Genomic DNA, 12,059 nt, shown 5'->3' with positions numbered 1-12,059 from the left:
GTTCAGATCTGCTTGTCCTAAAATGCCCACCCAGTCTCACCTTGCTTCATATCCTAGCATCCACTCAAAGCACCCGAGAGAGCCCCAGTCTAAAGAAAATCAGTCGTAAAAAAAGCCCCACAATGTAAGTATTTTCCAGTTGAAGAAAGGATTTATCCACAAGGATAATCAACCTGAATGGTGCAGGCCTCGCCTCCTCTAATAAGGAACTGTTTCCTCTAAACTACTGATAGAAAAAGACCCGTCTTCGAGCATGTGGATTGTGTGCATCTCTCGCTGGCTGCCCTGTGCTGTGCCGTCTGCCTGCAATATCTCCCATTGTTCCAGGGCGAGTGAGGAGGCAGGCTTCCTGCCCCAATAGACCCTGCCTACTACAATAACTGTAGACTTGCCCCCACCTCTCTCCTCCTCCTCCTCTCCCCTCCAACTACTGCTAAACATTAACCCTGCAGCTGCTGGTCAGGCAAGGCCATAAAGGAGCGAGACAGAAGGGAAAGGGCGTTATGTTTCCAAAGAAACCCCACTATGTAACAGACAAAAGCGTGGACCCAGAGAGGATATCCAACAGTCTGGCTAGTTGGTTTGTTTAGTAATGGAGTTATCCAGCCAGGGCTATTCAACTGCTTGTATAAAGAACATGAGTTCTGTGCTAAGAGGATTTTATCCTGAATCAGACCATTAATGACTATTATTAATATGCAACAGAGGGAAAGACAAAGAGTGAATTAATAACCATACATGAACAACCAATACATAAGCTAATAATTAGAATATGCTGTTTGATTTGTAATAGCATTATTCATTTGTGAATTGATTAAGCAGCTAATGATTCTTTCAAATAACAGCTTTAATAAATGCCTTACACCAGTATGCCTAATTGTTTAGTATTTTCTAGTAAATATCACATCATTACTAATAGAAAGTTGGGTGTATCCTTTCTTCATTGACCCTAATTGACTTGACATAGAGGCCTGGAATGTACTGTACTTCAGCCTTCCAGAACACAAAATAAAAAGCCTTTTGGTTCTTTCCTGAATGTCAGTGTCTGCAGGCTCTCTCACTCTTGGAATTTATATTTAACCTAAGCAGCTTGCCAGTGGTGCCACATTCTGACAAAAGCTTTTAAACCTCTGCCGATTCAACCGCGGCATTGGATAAAAATCATTGTATTGCCACATATTGTATTAAGAACAATTCAGCCATACCTACATCTAAAATGGCACTAGGTTGAAGTGTATCCTCCTTCCTGCTATCAAAGAGACATAATCAATGCAGGGCAACAATAGAGAGACAGAAATTGCTGTCTGTCCACCTAGTGGTTGGAAGTGAAAATAAACTGTTTCCATCTCCATCCAAAGTAATATAAATGGTGGATGAATCTGGCTGGACACCATTAATGCATCCCAAATGGCACCCTATTCCCTATATAGGGAACTACTTTAGTTCACAATATAGGGAATATGATGCCATTTGGGACTCAGTCAATGCCTCTGCTCTGTCAGTCATTAATCCACATGGGCATCTATCTCTATGGGATGGATGTAATGAATGGAACAGTCACAGAACCAGTCCCCTCTGAGGGTCAGATAGGCTGCCATGGCCCATAGTCACCCATAAAATATGCACTTTTTCAAGGATCGTGACCCACAAATAGAATACTAATGTTATGTTACTGATAGGAGTTAGCGACTGTAAGCTATAGATAATGGATTTATGATCGAGGTAGAGTAAAATCAGAATACTGGTAGCTAAAAATCTCACATTTCTTAACATAGTTTTATTTATCAGTGCTTACTGGTAAACTGTAGTAACAGTACATTGTGACATTCAGATTGAGTCACTAGTGACATGCTGACAGACCCGGCCACCACGGAGCACTGTTCAACGTGGCACCTTAACAGATGTGCGAAGACATAGCAGGACATTTGACTTAAGCACAATGCAAACAGTATGAAAACCAAGTCCATTCTATAAGACTGGCTTTCTCTCTAAAAATACAAAATCCTCAAGGTTCTATCTGCCCTGGACCTGTATGACTAAAAAGGCACAAAAATACACTGCATCCAACCTTCAAATCAATATATCCCTAACACAATAAAGAAATTCAGCTATACATTGACAGGTTGTCCATCTGACTGACACATTCTTCTTCCTCGTTGAGCAGTTGGTTGGTTTGCAAAGCGAGCCTCGTTGCTGTCAAAGGGGATTAGGGTTTTAAATTAGACTCCTGAGGTAAAAAACCCTATTGAGAGGCAGACAGTTTAATGGCCTGTAATAGGCTCAGCTTCATGGGAGGTGGAGCTAATCCACCTATAAGAAATGTGACACTGGCTGCTTCTGTGCTCTGCTGGGAGAGACACACACCCACACACACACTCTACTGGGAGATGGGTAGGGTGGGTCCACAGCTGGGGCTATAAAAGGGGAATGGTGGCCTCTATGGTAATTTGCATGAAGCTTCAGCGAATCCTTAGCTAAGACCATGAAGTCTAGAATCATACTATCCATTCCAGAGACATCCCCGGCATGTACTATAGCTTCTGCATTGCTGATTTTAACTATTCATGTGGCGGATACAAAGACATTCCTTTAAAATGCATAAAAAGACCAGATCCACCACAGAAAAACATTATTCTGTAGCCAGAATAACAATACATTTCTTCCAGGTAAAAATGTAATGTATTGTTCTTCTTACATTTCACTACACATTAAACTCAAGTCATTTTATAACATGTCTTGCCTATTTTTTTACAGACAGGTTTTATACAGCTGCAAATAGTACAATGACAACTGGAGTCCTCTTAGTAACAACCGGCGTGACATGCTGACAGACCCGGCCACCACGGAGCACTGTTCAACGTGGCACCTTACAGATGTGCGAAGACATAGCAGGACATTTGACTTAAGCACAACGCAAACAGTATGAAAACCAAGTCCATTCTATAAGACTGGCTTTCTCTCTAAAAATACAAAATCCTCAAGGTTCTATCTGCCCTGGACCTGTATGACTAAAAAGGCACAAAAATACACTGCATCCAACCTTCAAATCAATATATCCCTAACACAATAAAGAAATTCAGCTATACATTGACAGATTGTGTCAGTCAGATGGACATTCTTCTTCCTCGTTGAGTGGTTGGTTGGTGTGCAAAGTGAACCTCACTGCTGTCAATGGGGATTAGGGTTTTAAATTAGACTTTGAGTTAAGGTGTGTGTGTGTGTGTGTGTCCCCGAAAACATTCCACAGGGATGCTGGCCCATGTTGACTCCAATGCTTCCCACAGTTGTTCAAGTTGGCTGTATGTCCTTTGGGTGGTGGACCATTCTTGATACACACAGGAAACTGTTAAGCATGAAAAACCCAGCAGCATTGCAGTTCTTGACAAACCAGTCCGCCTGGCACCTACTGTACCACCATACCCCGTTCAAAGCCACTTATCTTTTGTCTTGCCCATTTACCCTCTGAATGGCACACAAACATAATCAATGTCTAAATTGTCTCAAGGTTTAAAAATCCTTCTTTAACTGGTCTCCTCCCCTTCTTCTACACTGACTGACGTGGATTTAACAAGTGACATCAAAAAAGGATCATGACTTTTACCTGGCCAGTCTGTCATGTACTTAATGTTTTGTATACTCAGTGTATATTGCACCCTTAAGGTTCTATATAGCAACCCTGAGGTTCTGATCAATGAACCCTTTGGTTCTATCCAGAACCTTTTTTTCTAAGAGTGCAGCCTTCCTTACTGAACAAATTCAGGTAATAACTCACTGTTTCACCAGCTCAAAACATTTTGGTTTCTGTGTTGTACCTACTGGACACAACCCCGGACCCCTGCAATGTTCCACAATGTTTGCCTACTGATTGTGGTCCTGGCTATAGAAGAGCAGGGTGGTTCTCAGGGCCAGAGAGGTGCAGGGACCATTAACATGTGGGCAGGCACACAGCCAGCCACTAACATCTGGACACCAGGCATCGTGGGCGCGTCCTACACGGCACTCTATTCCCTATATAGTGCACTACTTTAGACCAGAGCCAATAGGGCTCTAGTCAAAAGTAGTACACTATGTTGAGAATAGGGTGGCGTTTGAGACGCGGCCCGTGTCAGTCAGTACAGACGCCCACAGAACCAGCTCAGCTGAAGCCAAGCATGTTCTCACATCCCAACATCCACATCCTTTGTTCTCATGTCTGGCCAGACCCAGAAAGACTTATTCATAGAATAAAATATATATAATTGAAGCCCATTGACATTACAAAGAGGTTACTATATGGTTGGAAACTCCATACATCTTTTATTTTGACTGTCTGAGATGACCAAGAGCCATCTCTTTATCAAAACAATTGATCATACAGGATGCCAGAGGGTAGCTAGCTATATATAATGTCCATGGTATGTCCAAGTATCTTCATGTGTTTCTAGTGCATTGAGAAATTAAATTGATGGTAGCGGTTTTAAGTAGGAGAGCCTGAATTTTAAACATACCAGCAACAAGGCATATCATAAGCTTACTAAGCCGCTTGTAGGAGTGATGTACTGAATTTACTAAGCCACTTGTAGGAGTGATGTACTGATTTTTACTAAGCTGCTTGTAGGAGTGATGTACTGATTTTTACTAAGCCACTTGTAGGAGTGATGTGCTGAATTTACTAAGCCACTTGTAGGAGTGATGTACTGATTTTTACTAAGCCGCTTGTAGGAGTGATGTACTGAATTTACTAAGCCACTTGTAGGAGTGATGTACTGATTTTTACTAAGCCGCTTGTAGGAGTGATGTACTGAATTTACTAAGCCACTTGTAGGAGTGATGTAATGATTTTTACTAAGCCGCTTGTAAGAGTGATGTACTGATTTTTACTAAGCCGCTTGTAGGAGTGATGTATTGATTTTTTTAAAAGGGCAGTACCCTAATAATGCACCATTTTAAGCACAAAGGAGCACTATTTTGGATGGCAATCCATGAGTGAATTTCTCAGAGCAATATCACTGGGATTTTCTGAGACCATGCGGCAAACAAGTTATAGCATTTTACAAGCATGTTGTACCAATTTTTTTTTCTGTCACTTCATGCTCTTTCAGATCAGGTTGTTTTCACAATCACGACCAACCATTTAACATGTCATTGGCCAAACCGGATGTGTGCCATTGACCTGGCTTGCTTGAATTGATTAAAGCCGCTACATCGCAAGCCATATATCCCTGGTTGAGGCGATGAATTGGATGTTTGTTACAGCTGCTTTCTGGAGGTGTTTTAACCAACTGCAATATTTGTGTGACCGCAGATTCCATTTTAGGGTGGATTTTGAACAAGCTTTAGTCCTTTACACTTTGAGGAACACTCACAGATGAATGAATTGTTGCAGTATAGGCCTATATCTAAGCCCAAATAGCTATTGTTATTTTCTACCAAGCAAATGATTTGATACGGTTTATATTAGTAGACAAATACCAGGGGAATAGTTTAAGCTGTTCTTAATGACCCCTAAATAATGTTCTGCCTTTAGCAGAACATTCCAGTTGACTGACACACAGGCACCAACTCTTCTGATTCTGTGGTTTGTGTTTTTTTAAGAAAAGGAGAAACAAAAAGGCTGCTGGGTAAAACAATGCAGATGAGCAAAATGTTCTTTCATCCAAATTTCTGCAGTGTGTTTGGAAACAGTAGTGATGTCTCGGGGAGACCTTGGTCCTGCCTCCTGCTTTGAGCTCTGTCATATCATTCCAGCTACACAGGGTAATTTATGAATATTTGTACATGCCAATGTGATGCAGCTCCAGAAGCGCCTCAGCTGGTGCGGCTGCATAACCATGGTAACTACCTGCATGCAGCAGACGGCGGGGGGTGCAGAGGGAATTAGAGGAAAAACTGATAAGACGAGACGGGAGTGGGGTTAGTCTGGCTGACACCTAACTCAAAGTCACATGAGTCAGCAAGGCTAGAGAGGGGTAGCCCTGGCCAGCACATCTTCAAAGGATGCTGATGAGGCATATGCACCGAGGGGAAGCAGCAGGTTTAAGAAAGGTAGGCCTCCTATGGCCTAGTGACACTGACCTATCTGTGGAAGGCATTCAATAACAGCACTGTAGAAGCGTGTCTGAATGGAGCCCTGTGCAGACGTAACTGTTATCAATAGTCTAATTCAGGGCTCTCCAACCCTGTTCCTGGAGAGCTACCGTCCTGTAGATTTTTACTTCAACCCTAATTTAGCGAACCCGATATGAATGGTTGACAAGCGGATTTAGGTTAACTACACTAGAGCAGTCAGCACAACCAGGAACAACATAGTGACCGCTAGGGAATTAATTACCTTGACTTTACAGAGGTTCTAATCTAAAAATAAAAAAAATGTTACATTTAAAAAAGTACGAAATTAGGCCTATCCCATGAGTAGGAGCCCAAGGAATAGTCAAACACTAAGTCTACCTCTACTCTAGTCTAAAATGTTATGGCTGATGTCTTCTGTGAGTATTTGGATATTGTAATGATTTTCAAATGTCAGCATGATTCTGTCAGACTCAGAACACAATGGATACATGGAAGCTTGATGATCAAAGGCCAAATGAACACATACTTTGATAATGTGCTACTATGTCAGATGTAACATGATTTGCATATTTTAAAGACAGTCTTGTTGCAATTAAGGGAAGTATATAATTCATTTTTATCTCAATGGATCCAATATTCATCATGTTTTAAGCTTGTAAATCATAAAAAAATATATGCAACAATCCCAATCTTATAACATGATGACATATAGCAACTGTGTCTCACAGACATACAATACTGTTCAAAAGTTTGGGGTCACTTAGAAATGTCCTTGTTTTTGAAAGAAAAGCTAATTTTTTTTGTCAATTAAAATAACATCAAATTTATCAGAAATTCAGTGTAGACATTAGTCATTTACAACATTAACAATGTAGCTGGAAATGGCTGATTTTTAATTGAATATCAACATAGGCGTACAGAGGCCCATTATCAGCAACCATCACTCCTGTGTTCCAATGGCACGTTGTGTTAGCTAATCCAAGTTTATCATTTAAAAAAGGCTAATTGATCATTAGAAAACCCTTTTGCAATTATGTTAGCACAGTTGAAAACTGTCCTCCTGATTAAAGAAGCAATACAACTGGACTTCTTTGGACTATTTGAGTATCTGGAGCATCAGCATTTGTGAGTTTGATTACAGGCTCAAAATGGCCAGTAATAAATGTATACTACTCCCTTCACAGAACAGAGCAAACTGTCTCTAACCAGAATATAAAGAGGAGTGGGAGGCCCCAGTGCACAACTGAGCAAGAGGACAAGTACATTAGAGTATCTAGGTTGAGAAACAGACGCCTCACAAGTCCTCAACTTGCAGCTTCATTAAATAGTATCCGCAAAACACCAGTCTCAACGTCAACAGTGTAGAGGCGACTCCGGGATGCTGGCCTTCTAGGCAGAGTTCCTCTGTCCAGTGTCTGTGTTCTTTTTCCCATCTTAATCTTTTATTTTTATTGGCCAGTCTGAGATTTGGCTTTTTCATTGCAACTCTGCCTAGAATGCCAGCATACTGGAGTTGCCGCTTCACTGTTGACGTTGAGACTGGTGTTTTGCGGGTACTATTTAATGAAGCTGCCAGTTGAGGATTTGTGAGGCATCCGTTTCTCATACTAGACACTAATGTACTTGTCCTCTTGCTCAGTTGTGCACCGGGGCCTTCTACTCCTCTTTCTATTCTGGTTAGGGACAGTTTGTGCTGCCCTGTGAAGGTAGTACACAGCGTTGTACAAGATCTTCAGTTTCTTGGCAATTTCTTGCATGGAATAGCCTTCATTTCTCAGAACAAGAATAGTTTCTTTAGGATCTGCTTCTAGCCATTTTGAGCCTGTAACCAAACCCACAAATGTTGATGCTCCAGATACTCAACTAGTCTAAAGGGCAGTTTTATTGCTGATTTAAATCAGGACAACAGTTTTCAGCGGTGCTAATATAATTGCAAAAGGGTTTTCTAATCATCAATTAGCCTTTTAAAAATGATATACTTGGATTAGCTAATAACATGCCATTGGAACAAAGGAGTGATGGTTGCAGATAATGGGCCTCTGTATGACTATGTAGATATTACATTAAAAATCTGCCGTTTCCAGCTACAATAGTCATTTACAACATTACCAATGTCTACACTGTATTTCTGATAAATGTTGTTTCTTTCAAAAACAAAGGACATTTCTAACTTTTGAACGGTAGTGTATGTGACACAAAAGGCATGCAAAAACATCTGTAAAAAATTAGAGCCAGTGTGAGGGAGTGTTTCTACCACCCATTACACTTGAATTAGTCACTGCTGTTCATGGTGTAAGTGAGCACATTTTGGTAACACTGCGTAAGTCTAATGGCCTAGATTCCATACTGAACTGAAATCTAGGGGTTCCCCATTGTCAAGGTGGTGTGTTAACCCAAAGGTGAAATACTATCCCAAACTGAATTGCAAGATCAATTCATTCAAATGTGACTTGATCTCACTTGCACTCGCTTCGTTTTATTTTTCTGAAAGCTAAAACAAATCTGTCGACATTTAGACAAATTTCATTACATCAATAACACGACTGCCTATTTTACCTATTTCGCTTGTCACATTGGTGCGACAACACACGCGCGAGTCGAATCGATACATTAAAATCAAACTCACCTTATTTGTAGTTTTGGTGGGTCCTGCTGAAAACTGACCATTCAGTAATGTATTGGCCCAAATATACTCAATGGCTACGTTATACAATAACCTTTATATAAGGCGGTGTATTGAGAGACCACCCCTGTCTTGTCGTTTTATCGCTTCGTCTGCATGGGTGTATTCATTACGCAGATTCTGTTGCAAAACGTTTTCCAACAGAAACTGTTTACCCCAAACGGAAATGGTTAACAAAAACGAGAGTTTCTATTGCACAAATTCAGGTAGGCTCCTCCCCGTTTCGTTCGGTTCTTAAAAGGCAAACTGTTTCCATTGCAAGAGGTAATGAATACACCCCAGGTTGCCTCGGCTTGTTTGCAGCGTTTGACTTCTCGGACTGGGTAAGGGAAAGTGATGTCATCAAATTAAATTGTATTATCCACCCCAATTTCAGGTCAGGCTGTGTTCCATGTTGCTAAGTACGACTTTTTAATGTCACTTTGTCGTCTCAAAAGTTCCACTGATGATGCTTTGGAGAATAATATTTTTTTCATTGAAAAAGGCAAATCAAGATGCAGGCATTTTCAGAAAGTACATTAAGGCTGCATTTAGACAGGCAGCCCATTTCTGATATTTTTTCCCACTAGACCAATCACAGATCTTTTCACAACAGCTTTTTTTCAGAGCCTATTGTAATTGGTCAAAAGACCAATTAGGGGAAAAATATCAGAATTGGGCTGCCTGTGTAAATGCAGCCTAAGTGCGGTACAAATGTAAATGGGTTGCACACACCAAATAGAAAAGCTGAAGAGCTTATGTACATCCAGGAACTTCTTTGCAGTTGCTGGAGTTACAGGTGAACTCATGAAAAATTAAAGGAAAACGCTGCACACTGCTGTTTATGAGATTTTAATTGACAACATTTCAACCCTGAGGTCTTCATCAAGCATCCACATCCCAGGTGGGCGTCCTTTATATTAGAGGCAGTGCACAGTGACATCACTTCCTGTTTTAAAGGTGCACTGTGCAGAAATCGCTCCGCCATTTCCTGGTTGCTAAAATTCAAATAGTTTACCTTAGTTTGTGAAAAAACAAGCAAGTATAGAGTAGAGAATCATTGTACCATCTGAACCTCTATCTTCTTCATAAACAAAAATATTGTATTTTCAGTTGTTTGAAGCTGGTGTCCAAAACCAAAAGTAAAAGACACAAAAAGGAAACTTAAGAACGGGAAACATAGAAATAGCGCACATAGAACATATCTACCACTTTTAAAACTCACACTTCTTTGTGAATTTGCTCAGGTTACCCAAAAAGTTACATATTGCAGCTTTAAGGGGTTACCCCTGCCTCAGAAAGTGATGTCACTGAGTTCTGCTCCTATATAAATAACCTTCCAACCCATCTGGGATATGGTTGCCATGGTGCCTAGAGGCAGCCGTAGTAGTTTACTCCTTCAAATTATTATTAACTTTTTTATGCACATTGTTTTTAAATCAACATTTTGTTTTTTTGATAGCTTATCAAGATCATAGGAATCTTTTTTATTTTGATCATTAACATTGAGTTAGCATATGTGGCTACTTCTCCAACCTCACCAAAATGTCTGAATTCAAAATGTCAGCCATATCCCAGATGGGTTGGAAGGTTATTTATATAGGAGCTCAGTGACCCTCAGGCAAATGACATCACCCACTCCAAGCCAATACAGTCCATACAGAGCACAGTGTATCAACCAAAATGAAATGAAAGTGAAAGTTTCCACCAATGCCTCCACAAGTTTTGCAATCTACAATATCCAATACTTAACAAGTCCTCTTTTGTATGAGTTTCTCAGACAATTTCTCAGACAATGACTGACATGACAATGAATGACATGATCTGAAACATGGCTCAAAGAGGGGACTTTTACCATCAAAATGAGGCAGCGCCGCCTGGATACACATACTCGGAAAGTATTCAGACCCCTTGACTTTTTCCAAATGTTATGTTACAGCCTTATTCTAAAATGGATGAAATAGTTTTTCCCCCCTCAATCTACACAAAATACCCCATAATGACAAAGCAAAAACAGGTTTTTAGAAATGTTTCAAATGTATTAAAAAATTAATTAAATGTGATATTTCAGTTTCATAAGTATTCAGAACCTTTAGCGATTACAGCCTTGATTCTTCTTGGGTATGACTCTACAAGCTTGGCACACCTGTATTTGGGGAGTTTCTCCCATTCTTCTCTGCAGATCCTCTCGCTCTGTCAGGTTGGCTAGGGAGTGTTGCTGCACAGCTATTTTCAGGTCTCTCCAGAGATATTCGGGTTCAAGTCTGGGCTCAGGCCAAAGAGTTCAATCTTGGTTTCATCAGGCCAGAGATTCTTGTTTCTCAAGGTCTGAGTCGTTTAGGTGCCTTTTGGCAAACTCTAAGCATGCTTTCATGTGCGTTTTACTAGGGAGTGGGTTCTGTCTGGCCACTCTACCATAAAGGCCTGATTGGTGGAGTGCTGTAGAGATGGGAGACCCTTCCAGAAGGACAACCATCTCCCCAGAAGAACTCTGGAGCTCTGTCGGAGTGACCATCAGTTTCTTGGTCAAATCCCTAACCAAGGACATTCTCCCCCGATTGCTCAGTTTGGCCGGGCGGCCAGCTCTAGGAAGTTTTGGTGTGTTTCTTCCATTTAAGAATGATGGCGGCCACTGTGTTCTTGGGGACCTTTAATGTTGCAGAAATGTTTTGCTACCCTTCCCCAGATATGTGCCTCAACACAATCCTGTCTCGGAGCTCTATGGACAATTCCATTGACATTACGGCTTGGTTTTTGCTCTGACAGTTGTGTGGCCTTTCCAATCATGTCCAAATTAAATTTACCACAGGTGGACTCCAATAAAGTTGTAAACATCAAGGATAATCAATGGAAACAGAATGCACCAGACAACTCTCATTTGCAAACATTTTAAAAAAACGATTTGATTCGTCATTATTGTGTGTAGATTGATGAGGAAAAACATTTATTTAATCCATTTTAGAATAAGGCTGTAATGTAACAAAATGTGGAAAAAGTCAAGGGGTCTGAATACTTACTGAATGCACTGTAAATACATTGAAAAGGCGAGCAGCCAAGGCCTTGCTGTTATATAAAGAGACTGCTTCATTTTGAAACCCACAATCTGCTGCTGATTTTCAGTCTTGAGTGCCTTGCTTCAGCCTTGAGTGCCTTTCCTCTAAGTCGACCTGCACCCACTCTGTCCTGAACCCCCAACCCAGACTGCCCCTCCCCTCAGCAACTTCACAAAGTTCCATCCACCACTACAGTCAATCACTTGCTTCCTTGACCCTATCCCTACACAAAACCTGCTCATCTAGCCAACTTCAGTTTGTCACCACCCTCATCAACAAGTCCCTGCTGACCAGTG

General features: G+C 40.9%; 1 protein-coding gene across 2 annotated transcripts in view; it reads right to left on the bottom strand.

Moving 5' to 3' along the window:
- LOC139416759 (nck-associated protein 5-like) overlaps positions 1-8,808 on the bottom strand; it is a 33,247-nt gene extending 24,439 nt beyond the window's left edge. Inside the window, exon 1 of one of the 2 annotated variants that reach the window (XM_071165809.1) lies at positions 8,675-8,808. The gene's annotated coding sequence lies outside the window, so the exon portion shown is untranslated. Of the gene's footprint in view, positions 1-40; positions 335-8,674 lie in introns of those variants that run through there. The other variant, XM_071165807.1, reaches the window with a different exon arrangement.
- Between the last annotated feature and the right edge of the window lie 3,251 nt (positions 8,809-12,059).

The sequence above is a fragment of the Oncorhynchus clarkii genome, chromosome 9 (genome assembly GCF_045791955.1).
Source record: "Oncorhynchus clarkii lewisi isolate Uvic-CL-2024 chromosome 9, UVic_Ocla_1.0, whole genome shotgun sequence".
In the NCBI taxonomy this organism is placed as follows: Eukaryota; Metazoa; Chordata; class Actinopteri; order Salmoniformes; family Salmonidae; genus Oncorhynchus; species Oncorhynchus clarkii.
Note: the sequence above shows the minus strand (reverse complement) of the source record. Positions and strands in the feature narration are given on the sequence as shown.